The sequence below is a fragment of the Vicugna pacos genome, chromosome 9, assembly GCF_048564905.1.
Source record: "Vicugna pacos chromosome 9, VicPac4, whole genome shotgun sequence".
Classification (NCBI taxonomy): Eukaryota; Metazoa; Chordata; class Mammalia; order Artiodactyla; family Camelidae; genus Vicugna; species Vicugna pacos.
Window position 1 is genome coordinate 52,863,723 of NC_132995.1, and position 18,216 is coordinate 52,881,938.

The 18,216-nt window shown below is 42.1% G+C and overlaps 1 protein-coding gene and 1 long non-coding RNA gene across 5 annotated transcripts in view; one reads left to right on the forward strand and one right to left on the reverse strand.

Annotated features, from left to right (window-relative positions):
• Window positions 1–18,216, forward strand: part of CDH13 (cadherin 13) — a 1,012,485-nt gene that overhangs the window by 929,066 nt on the left and 65,203 nt on the right. The gene's annotated exons all lie outside the window — the stretch shown is intronic.
• LOC140698504 (uncharacterized) lies at window positions 10,456–11,048 on the reverse strand. Its single transcript, XR_012076311.1, has 3 exons — window positions 10,916–11,048; window positions 10,678–10,743; window positions 10,456–10,590 (listed from the first exon to the last, which is right to left on the reverse strand). It is a non-coding gene; the product is annotated as an uncharacterized lncRNA (long non-coding RNA).

Genomic DNA, 18,216 nt, shown 5'->3' on the forward strand with positions numbered 1-18,216 from the left:
GCCAAAGACAACTGCTTGAAAAAAAGCACAAGGAGTGTAGTTTTCCATTCATTCCTTTACTGAGTTCATTTACTGGTGTTTATTTAGAACCTGCTATGGGCCTGATACTGCTGGGTGCTATGTATTCATTTGTGAAACAAGTGGTCTCTGCCTGCAGCCTCCGGGGAGCTTAGAGTATTTGCTGCAAACAAAGATGCCCCAGGAAAGAAGGGAGAAGGAGGGAGGGAGGGCAAGGAAGGAGGGAAAGAACTAAATTGTTTCCCTGGGAAGTGAGAACCAGGAGTCCCCATCTAAGGAGAAAAAGCCAAGCAACAGAAATTGCTTCTTTGCAAGCATCATTCTGGTCTCGCTTGTCAACAGATTCCCGAATTCCCCAGAAACCTCGTTTTCCCCATGCCTTTGAGCAGGTCTCTGTCTCCTGGCATTTGGGTGCCAGACCAAACGAGGCAAAGATTTCTTAGACCCTCTGGACACATGTCTGTTGCTAGTACTCTGACTGAGATGCCTAACATTTTTATAGAAAAGTTTACCAAAAGCACTGCCAAAGTCTTATTTCATTCTCACAACCACCCTGCAAGTGAGAAACGATGTCTCCCTCTTTGCTGATGGGGAGAGCATAACCTCTCTGAGCCTTGGTTCATGGAAGGAAAACACATGAAGGAGGTGAATTCCTGGTGCTTCATGCGCCACCACCTTGCCCATCCTCATGTGTCCTTCCAATGCTGATTTGGGCATCACCTCCACAGGGGGCCACCCTGACCTTCAGCCTCCACTCACAGGGCTTTCTGAACATCTAGTGAACATCACACTTTACTGTTATCTTTGACTTAATTGTCCATCTTCCACTAAAGCTCAGGCTCTGTGAGGGTATAAGCGTCATGTTTGTCTCTGTCCTTAATGAAGCACCATGGCCTTATCAGTACCACATAGTTAATTAAGCCCTTCAGGCCCAGCACCAAGACCTTCAAACTTTCCAGGGGCCTAAAAAATGTCCGAGACCTGAACACATCATCTGCCATCTCCAAAGTTTGAAAACAGCCAAAAAAAAAAAAATTAACAAAGATCAAGTATCCACAGCACCATGACAACTTCAGCGGGTTGAAGTTAACATTTGCCAAAATGCCTTTACTTTTGCATACTTCTGTGGATCTCACCTTGCTGTGCCGTGCAGGCGCTGAGAAGGCACTAGAGAAATCATAGGGGATTATTAGTGAAATAGTCCCAGTAGCCAAATAATTCCAAGAACAAAAGCATAAAAATCAATTCAAAAATTTTACAGGAAAAAAAAATGTATTTGCAATGTGGGTACATTCCAATAGGGTCGATATGACTTGGGAGGAGGCCACCATAGACAGAGAAAATTCTTAGAGGCGGAAAGGTCTTGAAACCACCCAGCACTGAGCCTGGCCTATGGAAGTGCTTGGTAAACAGGTATAGCATGGATTTCTGGCAGATGGGGTGGGTTGTCTGAGTGCAGGCATGTTTGTGCATAAACAAACATGGTTTATTGTGGTTACTATTATTTTCCATCTTCAAACATTGACTAATGTCTACCAACCATGGAAACATTTACATGTGGCCTACTTTTAAACCAATCCCAGGACTTTCTGGGTCAATTACGGTAAGGAGTCATGTCCAACAGCCTGCTCTTCTTCCAAAGCTGTGATACAAATTGAGCCAGTTCTTTGAACATAGAATATCTGAATCAGATCCAAATTAGGCCTTCATCTCTCTGAAAACCACTGCCTACTTTTTCCTGATTTCTTTGGGTCTTTTGAAATCATTTCCTTTTCCCTCCTCCTTTGGACTTGGAAGCTTTTAAGCTCTAAGGTAGAGTCATTCAGGGGCTCAAACTGGCACAGAATGCAACGTGCAATGATGAAAATTCAGCCCCAAAAGATTTGTTAAAACACCCAATTTTGTTTTTTGCTGCTCTTCCTGTGAGTCATCAAGCCTTTCACTTTAACACCTCGTTTAATCTAATACTGGAGCCCATTCAAAGGAAATCACAAAAAATGATAGGGAATTGAGCAAAAATCATCAGCTGACTATGGGATATTTTGTTCTGTATCTTTTAAGACCTTTGGAAGCAGATGGCAAAAATCAGTTCACTTAGAAATTCAGATTCTAGAAAAATCTCAAATGAACAGCCTAACATATCACCTAAGAAAATTAGAAAAAGAAGAAGAAACAAAACCTAAAGTCAGCAGAAGGAAAGGAATAATAACAATCAAGGAGGAAATAAAATAGAGATTTAAAAAAAATAGGAAAAAATCAATCAAACCAAGAGCCGGTTTTTTGAAAGAGTAAATAAAATCCACAAACCTCTGGCTAGGATCACCAAGAAGAAAAGAGAGAGGACCCAAATAAAAGAAGAAATGAAAGAGGAGAAATTACAACCTATACTACAGAAATATAAAGAACCATAAGAGAATATTATGAACAATTATATGCCAACAGATTGGACAACCTAGAAGAAATGGACAAATTTCTAGAAACATATGGACCACCAAAACTGAGCCAAGAAGAAGTAGATAATTTGAACAGACCAATCATTAGAAGCGAAGTAGAATCAGCAATAAGAAAAAAAAAACCACCTCCCTGCAAATGAAAGTCCAGGACCAGATGGCTTCACTGGGGAATTCTGCCAAGTGTACAAAGAAAAACTTATAGTGATCCTTCTCAAACTCTTCCAAAAGATTAAAGAGGAAGGAACACTTCCAAACTAATTCTGTGAAGCCACAATTACCCCAATACCAAAACCAGAGACACTACCAAAAAAGAAAATTACAAGCCAATATCTTTGAGGGATATAGATGCAAAAATTCTCAACAAAAGCAAGCAAAATCCCAACAACACATAGAAAAGATCATATACTACAGTCAAATTAGATTCATCCCAGGGACACAAGGATGGTTCAACCTATGCAAATCAATCAATGTGATGCACCATATCAACAAAAGAAAGGACAAAAACCACATGATCATCTCCATAGAAGCAGAAAAAGCATTTGATAGAAATTAACATCCATTCATGATAAAAACTCTCACCAAAGTGGGTGTAGAGGGAACATACCTCAACATAAGAAAATCTGTATATGACAAACACACAGCCACCATAATCCTCAACAGAGAAAAGTTGAAAGCCTTCCTGCTAAAATCTGGAACAAGACAAGGATGCCCACCTTCACCACTTCTATTCAACATACTATTGAAAGTCTTAGCCATAGTAGTCAGACAAGAAAAAGAAATAATAAGGATCCAAATTGGAGGGGAAAAGGTAAAATTGTTACCAAATACAGATGACATGATACTATACATAGAAACCCTAAAGACTCCACACTTCTAGAGCTGATAAACAAATTTGGCAAGGGAGCAGTTTACAAGATTAACATACAGAAATTTGTTGCATTTCTTTACTCTAACAATGAAATATCAGAAAAAGAAAGTAAAAAAAAAACAGTCCATTTTAAAATTACATCAAAAAATAAATAAAATACTTAGGAATAAACCTGACCAAAGAGGTGAAAGACTTATATGCTGAGAACTATAAAATATTGATAAAGGGAATTAAAGATGATTTGAAGAAATGGGAAGATATTTCATACTCTTGGATTAGAAGAATTAATATTATGGCCATACTACCCAAAGCAATCTATAAATTTAATGTGGTCCCTATGAAGTCACCCAGGACATTTTTCACAGAAATAGAACAAATAATCCTAAAATTTATATGGAATCACAAAAGACCCAGAATTGCCAAAGCAATACTGAAGAAAGAGAATGAAGCTGAAGGCATAACCCTCCCAGACTTCAGACAATATCGCAAAGCTACAGTAACTAAAACAGCATGAGGTTAGCACAGAAATAGATATATGGATCAATGGGACAGAATAGAGTGCCCAGAAATAAACCCACACACCCACAGTCAATTAATCTTCAACAAAAGAGGCAAAAATATACAATGGAGAAAAGACAGTCTCTTTGGCAAGTGGTGTTGGAAAAGCTGGAAATCAATGAAGTGAGAACACTCCCTCACACCACACAGAAATAAACTCAATATGTCTCAAAGTCTTTAACATAAGACAAGACACCATGAATCTCCTAGAACATAAGCAAAACATTCTCCGGCAAATCATAGCAATGTTTTTCTAGGTCAGTCTACCAAGGCGGTAGAAATAAAAGCAAAAATAAACAAATGGAACCTAATTAAACTTACAAGCTTTTGCACAGCAAAGGAAACCATAAATAAAAGACAACATAAAGACTGGTAGAAAATATTTGCAAACAATGCACCTGTGAAGGGTTAACTCCCAGAATATACAAGCAGCTCATACAACTCAACAACAACAACAACAACAACAACAAAATCCAATCAAAAAATGGGCAGAAGACCTAAACAGACATCTCTCCAATGAAGGCATACAAATAGCCAGTAGGCACATGAAAAGATGCTCAGTATCACTAATGATCAGAGAAATGCAAATCAAAATAACAGTGAGGTATCACCCTACAATGGTCAGAATGGCGATCATTAAAAAGTCCACAAATGATAAATGCTGGAGAAGGTGTGGAGAAAAGGGAACCCTCCTACACTGTTGGTGGAAATGTCATTTGGTGCAGCCACTATGGAAAACAGCATGGAGAGTCCTTTAAAAACTAAAAAACAGACTTACCATATGACTCAGCAATCCCACTCCTGGGCATATATCCGGACAAAACTCTAATTTAAAGAGATGCATGCACCCCAATGTTTATAACAGCATCATTTACAATAGCCAATACAGGGGAGCAATCTAATTGTCCATTGACAGATAACTGGATAAAGAAGGCGTGGTGTGTATATACAATGGAATACTACTCAGTCATAAAAAAGGATGAAATAATGCCATTTGCAGCAACATGGATGGACCTAGAGATTATCATACTAAGTTAAGTAAGTCAGAGAAAGACAAATATCATATGATATCACTTATATGTGAAATCTAAAATAAATGATACAAATGAACTTATTTACAAAACAGAAACAGACATAGAAAACAAACATATGGCCGCCAAAGGGGAAAGGAAGGGAGAGGGATAAATTAGGAGTTTGGGAGTAGCAGATACCAACTACTATATATAAAGTAGATAAACAGTAAGGTCCTACTGTATAGCACAGGGAACTACCTTCAATATCTTGTAATAACCTATAATGAATAAGAATATACATATATGTATAACTGAATCACTATGCTATACACCAGAAACTAACACAACATTGTAAACCACCTGTATGTCAATTTTTTTAAATATACATGTATAAAAGAAATTCAGATTTTGTCATCACTGTCATTCCCAGGAACACAGAGATTTGAAATGTGTAGTAGTTTACCATTTTTTGGGTGGCAACAGGAGAGTTCCAATTCCTTTTCTGAAAAAAAAGAAATTCAAAACTGGATTTTAGGGTTTAATTTGGGGTGACTCCCACCTTTCAAATTTTAATCAGAAGTTGAAGGCCGAATAATAACATTTCTACCTGGGGAAATGAAGAGAGGAACCGCCATCCACTAGAATAAATTATTAACACTCCATCTTAATTAAATGTGGTTACTGACCTCAATGTTAGGATTTGGGGTGAGGTCATCTTTGTTCCTTTTTTTTTTAATGAATTATTTCTTTCTTGAGTCAACACAGAGCTTGAAATGTAAATGAATTGTTTACAGGGGTGCCTTTGTAATTTTTAATTCAAGTGATGTTCTTCCATTGGAAGTTTATGGCAGCAAGACATTTCATTGCCTTCTCTGCTGTAGAATTTTAATTATTTATGTAAATAGATTAGCACAGCTGACTCTTATTTTTAGCGGTCAGATTTTCTGTTATGAGGATGGCAGTGGGAAACAAAGTTTAATAAATTAAACAACTAAATTTTTAAAGACTTAATAGCTTCAGTGGCTAAAAGTAGAATTCTGGCCTTTATAATGATCCAGAGATGGAAGACTTTCATTATTAACCTCAATTAAAGGTGCTCAATTTGGTTAATATGAACCAGCTGACTATTTGGATAAACAGCTGAAAGGTGATTTTACAATTCAACCACCATTTTAACATCCATCTACATATGGTGTTATAAACTGGCCATGGGCCAGACTTTCATTATTGAAAACATGGTTTTGATTTGCTTATATTTTAATATAATTATGATGGTCTCTCTTAGCAGCCTAAGAAATCAATTCTCAGAACCAATAAAGAAAATATTGGCAAATGTTAATATTGTTTCTTGCTCAATGTCTTCTAAGCTGTTAAATCTCCTTAGCATTTTTTTTTTTTAGTAAAGGCATTTGAATTAGACGAGGTTTAATTGGTTGCTACAGAAGCTACCAATATAGCATTGATTGAGAAAGCCACTCACTTGAGGACTGCAACAGAAGTCAGGCAAGGAAAATAGCTGATTTATTCTATTATCTCAGTTGGTCTGTCAATCACCAGCTAACAAACACACCTCGGGCAGTCAGGGAGGGCTAATCACGGCATTCGCACTCACACAGGTAACAAAATCGTAGACAGGGAGTCTTCTAACTAATTCAAGAAATGCACTTCATCTCTGCTCCCAGTTTGCTTTCCAAATGAATTGTGAAGCTTTTGTTTTCAAGTGATCAGACTCTAGAGTTCTCCTAATATGTTTAATTCAGGGGTTTCCTTGTATATTCTAATGGTGTTGGCAGAAATCTCACCAGAAGATCAGACCTTGTGTAGCCAGCTTTTAACAGCCTTGGATCCCGGTGTGAGAGCTGCACATGTGAAATGGGGCCTCTGGATATGGACTCGGGATGGGATAAGCTAACTCTTTAATTATTGAATCATTGAATTTATTCATTCATTTCTTCATTCCACAAATGTTTAGTGAGAACCTACACTATCCAGGCCCTTTTCTAAGGACTGTGACTACAGCAGCAGTAGAAACAGTTAAAAATATCTGTCATCATGGAGATTAGATTCCAGCAGGGGAGAGAGAAAACAAACAGGAAAATAATTTTTTTGAAATAGCATTGTAACTGTATAGCACAGGTAACTATATTCAATATCTTGTAGTAACCTATAATGAAAAGAATATATGTATGCTGTACACCAGAAATTGACACAAAATTGTAAACTGACTATACTTCAGTTTTTTAAAAAAATTGCATAGTAGCAAAGAAAGAACATAGAGAAATCAGTGGGGCCTGACATCTCAATCAACAATTGAAGGAAGCTAAGGGTGAGCCATGCAGCTGTCTGGGGAAGAGTGGTCCAAATGATAGGTGCAAAGGCCCTGAGGGAGGGTGGGCAGGCATGTGAGACGCGGGGAGTGGAGGGAGTCAGGGTGCTGGTGCGGAGAGGGAGGAATGGGTCGAAAAGGCCAGAGGTCTGTTTTAGAAGAGAGTAGGTGGGGAGGGGTTAAAGGGAAGGGAGAGAGTGGAAGACCAGGAGGATGGGTGCTGCAGTAATTCAGGAAAGAAATGGGAAAAGTTTGGACTTAGCTGTAGCAGTCTGTAAGAAGCAGGCAAATACTGCAAATGTTTGGAAGGTGATGGCAATGTGATTTGCTAACCATTCGTGTGTGTGTGTGTGGGTGGGTGGGTGGCGGAGGTAGGGTTGAATCCAAGATTTTTGTCCTAAACAATTGGAAGAACAGGATGGATGTTTATGAAATAGGCAAGCTCACTAGAGAAGTGACTTGGGGGTGGGGAATATTAGGAATGTGGTTTTGATCACACTGAGCTTGAGACGGAGCTGGGGAGCAGGCGGCCCAGCTAGCCACAAGAGTCCAGGCTGGAGATGAAAGTCAGGGTATCAGCCACATATAGGAGGAATTTAGATCCCTGAGCCTTTGAGATCCCAAAGAGGTGAGTGAAGGTAGAAAAGAAAGGAGACCAAGGGTGGAGCCCTCAGACATTCTTATGTTCCGAGGAGTAGCCCTCTCGGCATGTTCTACAGGAAGTGGCTGCGTGGGAATAATGAGCCAGGAGTTAAATACAACACAGACTCTCAACTGGGCGGCTGGAGCTGAAAGCGGCAGATCCAGAGTCCGTGCACGGCCTGCTTCCTGGGCCCCAGGGTGGTGGGGACACTAGCAGCCAGGAGCTGATCAGCCCCAGGTCAGCCTGGCCTGTTCAGCTCCTTCTCCTCTGCCATCAGCATCTTGTGCTTCCTCCTCTGGTCCACTTTCCTAGCACATTGGGTTGGAGTCGGCCTCTTTCTTATGGCCTCGCTATTGTGCTCACAGATACAACAGAGTAGCTGGCATTTAGTTCGTCCCAGACACTGTTCTCCCTGCTTTATGTGTACGATAATCACCTCTGATTTCACAACAACCCTGTAAGGAAGGTGCTGCAACCGCCCCATTTCACAGGTGAGGACAGTGAGCCTCAGGGAGATTAGAGAACTTACCCAAGTTCACATGGATTCCCACACGGGAAAGGTGATCACAAGCCAGACCTCTTCCCGCTCCACCCTCTGCCTCCCAAACCAAACTAACGCCGGAGAAGCTCAGCCCCCGCCCCCGACCAGTGTGAGATTGCAAGCGGACCCAAGAGCTTTACTCTGCTGGATTTCTACTTTTCAGAATAAAATTGTACATTCTATTTCTGATTTTAGCTGACAGTCCTAAAACCTCTGACAACTCCTGCCTGTGAATACCACAGCAAACATTGCTGCCACCCAATTACCCGTAAGGACCACAGAGAGGTGGCTTGGTCAGAGCTGCCTGGACCAGAGGTTGCAGAAAACCCTGGGGCATGCATGCACCCAGGCACGCTCTCCTCCTCCCACAGAAGTGCTTTCCACTGTCATTGGACAGGGAAAGCCTCACCTGCTGGACACCCACCTGCTACGCGATTGCAGTCCAAACGTTTTCTTTGGCTGCCTCTGTCTCTGGGCTTTTTCTGTTTAATTCTAGCATGCCCACCTCCCTGTGCCTCTTCTTCGTGGTTGCTTAGAGAGAATAGCATTCCATCATAAAATCACTTCCTGATGTTGCCAACTTATTAGAGGAGATTAGGACATCTCAACTTTGAAAGATGTGTCCTCTCAGTGCATAGGCAGGACACAGCTTTCAACTTTTCAGTCCATCAGGGGCTCAGTCTTGTCTCCAGGGGCTGCTTCAGAGGGCTGTCCTACAAATGGACAGGCCCCTAGTCTCACATGGGCTTGCAAAACCAAGTAGTAGAGCCCAGTGGCTCTAGTGGCCCTAAATGCCAGTCTGGTACCCAGCTTCTTGAGCACAAATCTCCATTCATCCATTTTCCAGATGTGTAAGCTTGGGCAGACATTTCATTTCTCTGTGCCTTGGTTTCTTCACTTGTAAAATGGGGGAATTAATACAGGTGATAGAGTTACTGTGAAAAATAAACAGATAATTCAGGAAAAGTGCTTAGAGCACAGTGCCTGGCACATAGTAGGCACTTAACTAACTGATTGTCATTCCCAGCAAAGAGTATAAAACATAGCCATTCTCTGAAGGTGGCTCTTTGAGGAGGGAAGGAGTGTTTTCCTACGATCCGTGGTTTTCATGTAAAGCAAGTCTATGGAAACACTTAGTAGGGATGTTAACGGAAGTTAGCCACAGTTCCCAAGAACGGTAATGGGTTTCCACCTTTGCTCCTCAAGAACCCTGCTGGTGGCCCACAAGCCAGGCCGAGGTATCTCACTGCTAAAATCTCATGGTGGTGGCATTTCCTAGGACTGGCTAAAATCCCTGTCCCTGGAAAAATGGAAGGGAGGAGATAGAAGTTTTTAAATATTAAGTTTTACCATCCACCTTGTGCTTGCCTGCAAGCAAGTACTCAGAGATGACAGAGCCAATGGATGCTCGGGTGAACCATTATGAAAGATAAGACTCAAATGACTGATTTTTGAATGTTTGCAGCTTGAATTTCTGGTGGACAGGTATGCTTGATTTTGCCATCTTTCTAGACCAAGCATATAACATAGTCATATTTTTTGCTAGTAAAACTGTTCCTAGTTTAGGCATCAGGATTAAATTTAGCAATATTTAAGACACTCTGCAAAGCATATGATGTTGTGCAAATAACACCATGACTCACAGAAACTCTGTGCCCCAAACAAGTTTAGGATCTGGTCGAATGTTTGGAGGTGAGATAAAGCAAGCAGACCATTACCTACAAGCAAACGAGGACATTACAGTTCGGAACCTCTAATTATCTCCAGTCCAAGAATTGTCAGGATCCATGGCTGCAAGCAACAGAATCAACATCAGCTATATTAAGTGGAATAAAACAAGAATTTACTAGACTGAGATGGGTGATCACAGGTTAGACGGGAGGCCAGAGGATCACCCAGGAAAAAATGAGTGGCTACTGAATAGAAATTAAGAGAGGAGACAATGGTAACTGCATTGGTTCTCAAGCAACACTTCCCTTGCCATGAATGTGAACGCCGCCATCCCCACCCCTACCCTCACATCACTCACTGAGAGAGCATCGGATTTGCTGGAGCTGAGTTGAATGTCCCATGTCAGTCCTCCTGCATCCAGGCAAGAATGGGACTAGGCTGCAACATCCCACCACCAACACTGCACAAAACGGGTCCGTCCAAAAGGGAGCCTGGGGTGCTGTGAGAAATGATGAAGGATGACAAACAGACAAAAATGACAATGTCCACTAGAAACCCTTCCCCAAAATGGAGTTTCCCACAATACCTGTGACCACCCAGTGGCTGACCACAGCTCAGACCTCAGCTGTCCCCAGGAAATGGAAATCCATAGCTGGGCTCAAAAGAAAAGGAAGAGAAATCTGTGAATTAAAAAAAAAGAGAAAAAACTAGACTATAAAAATAACTATGTTTAAAATGGTTAGGGGGAAAGAATAGAAACCATGAGTAAAAAATAGAGCAGAATGAAACAGAAAAGGCAAATGTGAAAAGAAACTAAAATATACCATCTAGAAATCCTATCACAACTCTGGGCACCCTTGAAGTGGGCGTGGTCATCTCAGTTCTACAGATGAGAAACCAAGATACCAAAATATGTTGAGGGTCGGGCAGTTTGTGAGTGGATGGGATAAAATTCAAATTCAGATATAGGTATACCAAAGAATTTTTTAACAAGAAAATATTTCTTTTATCATTAAAAGAATGGCCCAGTAGAATGTTCAGCTTCTTTAAATTCCCATAAAAGTTCTTCAAAATTCTATCCCAGGTGAGTTCTTTATTTCATCAGCTAAGCTGAGGGTCAGTGTTCAGAGGATCCGTTTCATCTCTGTTCTCCGTTCGCTTGAATTCTGGGGCATCTTTTGAAGTCTGTGATGGCAGGAGGGCCAGGGGATCCAGTAGACAGAGAAGATCAAGAAAAGAAGGTGTTCAGAGCCCACACTGGCGTCCATCTGAGTGTCCTTCATGGAATGCCCACAATGTGCTGTTCCATGCAAATGGAAATCTATGAGCTAGTGTTTGCTGTTTGATGTTTTACCCTGGCTGTCTAAAAATTAAACATGTGTAGCTCCAAAAGTAAATATTTCACAAATACTTGAAACATAGATCGTCTAGTTACTGGTAGAACACATCAACTATCCTAGTGGGTCCATCTCCAGTCAGGTCTTTCGTCTATGCATTTCTTGCACCTCAACTGTACATACTTGGTCGAAGCCATGCTGCCGTTTACCAGGATGACAGTAATTATGCCAGTGGTCTTCCCTTTCCATTCCTGCCTCCTCATAGTGCACTCTCCATGTGGCATCCTTCTGGTCAGCCCTATTCCCCGACCTTTCTCCTCTCTCTCCTTCTGGCTGTCTCCAGGCCAACCACATGGCCCCCCTCAAGCACTTCCCCACTCAGGAGCTGTCCAGAAATCATTCTGTCTGCCTTGAATCACAGTTGATCCTCAATATTCACCCATTCTGTATTTGCAAGTTCACCCACACACTCAAATTTACTTGTCACCCCAAAATACTTGTGGTACTTCTCAGACATTTGCAGAAAAACTCAGAACAGGGAAGAACTTGAGTCACCCAACATGCACATCCTGAGCTGAGGTCCAAGATGTGACGCTCTGCCCTGTGGTTTCAGCTCATACCGTAAACAAGTGTGCTTTTCCCAGTCTATTGGATGCCATGTTTTTGTTTGTGGGTTTTTTTTTTTTAATTTCTGTGCTTCTTATTGGTGGTTTTGCTCTTTAAAATGGTCCCTGATCATAGTGCTGAGATGCTGTCTAGCATTCCTGAGAGGAAGGAGGCTGTGATGGGTCTTGTGGAGAAAACCCGTGTGTTAAATAAACTTTGTTCAGGCGTGAGTTGTGCTGTCAGCCATCAGTGTAACAAGTCAATTATATATATACATATATAAATATAATAGGTGTATTTAAACAGAAACACACATAAAAGAAGGGAAGGTTATGTATTGATTGGTTGATGATAATGTGACCAGAGGCTCACAGGAACCCAAACATTTGAGTGCAGTTCAGTGTTGGCTAATCATTGTTGGAGGTGATTTGATGACTATAATGAGGGCCGACCTGCCTGCCTGCATGTTCACTGCCCATCTCCCCTCCCTAGACTCCCCCCTGCCTCTTGAGGGCGGGAACCATTGGTCTTGAACAGAGCCTGGTACGCAGCAGGCACTCAGTACAGTTTCGTTCATTTAATGAATAAATTTGAATAAACAACTTCCAAAACCAAATTTTAACCAGGGTTTAGACTATAGTGAATCCTATTCAGAGGTTAATATTTAATACCTATCTGCAAAGTCTGGAAGGAGATTTCCATCAGGGTCTGGCTTTAAGAAGCAGCTCAAATGAATACTAATTTAATTAATTTGATAATGACTTGATGTTCTGCCTTGGTTTGAGCCTCCCCTTTGAGCTTGAGAGTATGAAAGAAGATGTTCTTCTCTCTCCCTGTGTCCCTGGCCAAGCACTTTAGCTCTGCTGAGTCCCCTGAGGCCACCTTGAGGGAGATGGTGTCACCTGAGTGTGCAGGTAGTGCTGATGAGGGTCCGTCCGTGAGCACCTGTGTTTTCTTCCTCCTGGGGAGAGAGAAGCTACCCTTGGAAGTCCATTCTGTTTCTCACTCAACCACAAAGGCAGTAAAAGGAAGACTTTTCCTCTACCTGGGCTGATTGGATTGGAGCACCAAGAGCTGGATTTGATAGCCTAAAGGGTCAGAAACTCCTGAACTGAAGCTTTAGTCACAGCTTCTTGCTCTGCACAGTCTATCAGAGAACAAGTTGGCCAACTTTCTCCACGAAGGTTCAGATGATAAGTAATGTAGGCCCCACAGGCCACGTGGTCTGTCTCAGCTACTCAGCTCTGCTGTTATAATGCAGAAGCCACAACATCAAGCAATGGGTGTGGCTGTGTTCCAATAAAACTTTATTTACACAAGTAGTCAGAGGGCCAGATTTGGCCTGTAGCCCATGATTTGCCACCCCCTGCACTGCAGCCCTTCCCTTATGATGATGCCTTTGTCTGTCTGTGTTCTGCTCTGCTCTGTGAGCTCTTTGAGGAAGGCCTGAATCACATTCACTGTGTTCACCTCAACATCTGGTACAGAGCCTGCCCCACAGCAAGCCCTCAGCCAACAAACACGTGACTTGTAAGACACGGCCCCCGAAACATGGGTGTTGTCAAACATGCCAACCAGATGAGGGATGATCCAAGCCCCCATGACAGCCCATCCATCATCATCCTGTCTCCTTTTGTCAATACTCAAAATCGCAGTGCTTTGTTTTTCTGACAACAAGTGAAAATAATATTCCTATATTTATTCAACAAACAGCCAGCACATGTGGGTGCAGCATTCAGATGTCAGCTGGAATCTGCCTGCCCTTGAGACTTAAATAAACTTGTGATAAAACCTGACTCCATGCCCTGGAGCAGACCAAAATCTTCCCCAAGATTTATGGAAATTCCAAGGGTTGAAGAAGGAGGCCCCACATTTCTTGCACTCACTTCTGGCTCCAGGTGTCCACTTCTGACAAGCTAGTTCTGTTTCTTAATTGTCTCACTAGCCTGTACCTGCCAGTCTGGCATATTCTGCATTCAGTGTCCCCTTGGCACACACACGCACGTGGGCACATGTACACACATGTGCACACACTGACAAGCATCCTCAGCGTGTGGTTCATGTGATCCACTTAACAAAGAATGTTGGAGGAGTATGCAGTTACATCACATCCAGTTACGTCAGCTTGAGCCCTGGAGAGCTGTCAGCTGCAAATTCTCCTCACTGCCCCATCCCTCTGTATTTTTCACAGGACACATCACCCCACCCAAAGTACCCGAGCCTCAGCACATGTGGCAACTTCTCTCCTCTCTCCGATTTCCTTCTCTCCTCCCCAACTTTCCTTTTTGTAACAGCTTCATGGTTGTTGTTGACATAAACTGCACATATTTGAAGTGTATAATTTGATAAGTTGGGACATAATGCACACACCCTGATCAAGATATGCAGGTATGCAGCACCCCCAAAAGTACTCCTTTGTCACCCTCCCTCCTGCCCATCCCCTCCTGCACCCCCGCTGATCTGCTCTTTGTCACTATAGATTAGTGTGCATTTTCTTGAATTTCACATAAATTGGATATCCTAGAGTAGTGCTCTTTTTGTCTGGCTTCTTTCACTCAGTACAATTATTTTGGGGTTCATCTATGTCACTATTTTCTCTTCAGAGCAAAAACAAGGATCTTCTGCAGAATAATTCATTTCTCTCCAGCCCCTGTCCCCAGTGAGCTTTAGCCTCACCTCTAACAAATGGAAACATGTCAGAAAACCAGAAGAGCCCCACTCTCTTTGGAAATCCCCAGTGGTTTTTAATAGCGCATATTCTCCCCACATATATCCTTTCATTCTTTATTTGATTCAAGACCTGTTTAATAAGCACCTACTATATGCCAGGCACTGTTACTGGGGACATAGTGGGGATAAGGGAAGCAGGGCCTTCCTCTTGGGGAACAGTCAGAGAACAAGTGAGAAAACCAACAGAAGGATGGTTCCAAATAGAATAGGTGTTATAAAGAAAATGGAAAATGCTTCAGAAGTTGTCTGAAAGGACACATTTCTGAGGAGTAGAATGAGAGTAGGGGGTTAAGAAAAGCATTCACCTATGTCTTTTGTTTACAGGTTTTTAAAATGTAATCTCCTATTTCCTTTTTTTAAGTTACTTAAATGCTGTTTAATGAGCAATATATCCTCATTGTAGAAAAATTAACAAACAAAGAGAAGTATAAAGAAGCAAATCAAAAATCACCTTTAATCCCACCACTCAGATACGGCCACCATTATATTTCATTTTGTTAATTCCACAGTAGAGAGACAAAGGAACACGTTTTATTTCACTTTGTGTAATTAAACGAGCCACGGAAACTGCTATCAGCTTCCTGGGGAGCTGAGTTGTGTTTTATTTTTTTAAAGAGCTACTAATTTTTGATTAACAAGGATGAATGTAACATTTAAGAGGAATCTAATTACACCCTCTTCTCCTTCTCAACAAAACAACATTATTCCCCATGAAGTGTGGAGTCAAGACTCTGAGGATGTATGGCTCCAAACTGGGGAATTATAGGGGACATTTTTCATGTCACTGCTCAGACAGTCTTGTGAGCGTTCCAACAGTGAGGTATCTCAGCTGCAGGTAACATCCCCAGCTGAAGCCAGACTGGATAATAACTCATTTTGTCATTACTTAATTCTGTGATGGCTGTGGTTACTGAGCCAGAATAGAAAGCCTCAGTCACTGCAAAGATGAGGCACTGGTGTCAGGATGCCTAGGAACAGAAAAGGCAGGGACAGCTAAATGGAGCACTGGCATGGCTGCATCAAGGAGCCTGATGATGGATGGAGCACTTCTGATTCACTTATTTTCTAAATGACGTATTTGCATGTCTTATTCATCAGCTTGCTTAGTTAACACATATCCAGGAGGTGCATCCTGTGTGCCAGTCATTCAAGTACAGGCGAAGCCCAGTATACAGCTGTTCTCCCACGAAGTTAACAAACAGGCCTTTGAGGGTACCTGTGTATAAGCCAAAACTAGAATTCCAGGCCCCTCTGTGAATTCACCATCTGGTGGTTCCCCAAACATTTCACATTCTCCTTTGTCTCTGTGCTAGGATGTCTGCTCAGAGTGCCACCCTCGCCCACTCTAGCTCCTCCCCCAGGACCTTCTAGAGCCCCCTTCACATTGCAGCCCCACTTCAGCACCACGGTCAGCGCCCGCCAATTGCTCAGGCCCCATCTGTGCACTGGATGCTGAGTATTTGCATATCTCCTCCTCTCTGTGCCTTTGCTCCTGTTGCTTCCCCTGGCCTCTCCCTCCATGTAACCACCACATGGCTAACCCCTGCTCATATGCTGGCAGTAAGCCTGCTGAATTTGATATCCACTCTGCCACTGAGAATTGTGGGACTTCGGGCAAGTTAACTTCACCTCTCCTGGCCTCATTCTCTCCATATATAAAAGGAGATAATACCTAGAGTTGTTGAGAGGATTAAACAGGCTAATCTGGCATCTGGAATGTAGTAAGAATTCAACGTGTATTAGTTGTTATTATAATCCTTCAAGAAGTATTTCAAACACAGCCTCATCCTCCAAGCCTTCCTTTATCACCTACTCCCAACCCCAGATGGGGTTTTACCTCTTTGCATAACTTGGCACAACTTTCACCTCACACACACATACATGCACACACATTTTTTAATTGTCAGTGAGAATCCTGTAGTGTAACACTAGCTGCTATAACATATAAGCCCCCATTCTCAATAACTTAACACAGAAATGCTTTGCTCCTTCATGTCAGAATCCAATTGCCATTTTGGGGGGGGTGGGGGCAGGGAGATGGCTCAGATCTACAGTGTCATTCAAGGACCCAGGCTCCTTGGCTCCTTCCATCTTGTAAGACTCTCTCTTCAATGTGTGGCCCCCAGGGTCACTATGGAAGGAGGAGAGAGGGAGGAGGGTGTTTCAGGGGTCCTGTGGCCAGATCCAGAAATGACACTATCATGTTCACCCACTTTCCCTTGGCCAGAATCAAAGTCCCAGCCTAGTGGAAAGGTAAGCTGGGGTATTGCAGCCTACCTGTATATCCAGGGGGAAATAAAGTGGCCTCTGCCATGCAAGTGCTTCTCATTACCCCCACTAGGCCAGGAGACTCTCGAGGGGACAAGCCATGTGCCCTGAGTCTGTCATACAGTGTTTGTTCACTTCCATCTTCCCCTGAGCTAAGTCTTAAGAATTAACTCCAAAGCTGACCATATGGCAGCATGGAAAGCAGTTTTCCAAAGCCCAGGTGATGGGAGGCACGAGTGCATAGAGAGGTAGCAAGGAACTGGCCCCTTCAGGGAACTGCAGGTAACAGTGGCACTCCCTTGAGCCACATCCATTATGGCATAAAAATGGCTCATTACCACACCAGCCTAGGAGGCCCGTGGAGGTGGGGCAGGGACGAGGTGCAGCTCGGGAGCTTGGAACCCAGGCAGCGTATGCCAGCCCATCTGCCAGGGCCATGGAGCCTATTTCTCCTGGGTTCTGATGCCAAGACTGATAAGAGCGTTCTTCCTCGGTTTGAATAGCGCCCCCACTCTGCAACAAGAAAAGTATTGTCTTGTGTGGAGTGATACATTTAAAAAAAAAAAGAGTTGGGGGAGGAATTCAAATTGGTACAAATTTTCTGAATGACATTTTGCATTATGTATCAATTTTTTTCAGTTATACTCTTTGATACCAGTAATTCCACTCCTAAGAATTTATCTCTACAAAATAATCAGAAATGATGTCAAAGACGTATGTACTAGGAAGCAGAGATTTATGTGCAGAGTCCTTCACTGGAGACTTATTTATGATAGCAAAAAGTTGGGAAACAGCCTCAGTGTCCAACAGTAGAAGGCTGGAAAAGTAAATTATGAGATAGCCATATGATGGAATAATATGCAGTCATTTAAACTGTGTTTTCCAAGAAATTTTAAACCAGTGTTCATTCCTGGTATAAACAAGTGGAAAAAGTAGGGCATCAAAGTTGGTAAACAGTATGGTCCCAAGTGTATGAGTTGCATGTGGAGAGACTTTGAGTAAACCCAAGAGGTTAGGAGTGATTCTCCTGGGTTCCTGGAAGTACTGATGATTTTTAATTTTTTCTTCATATCCTTTTGTATTGTGAACTTCTCTATGCTGAACATGTTACTTTATAAACAGAAAAATATTTTTCAGATTATTTTCAATTATAGGTTTTTACAAGATTTTGAATATAGTTCCCT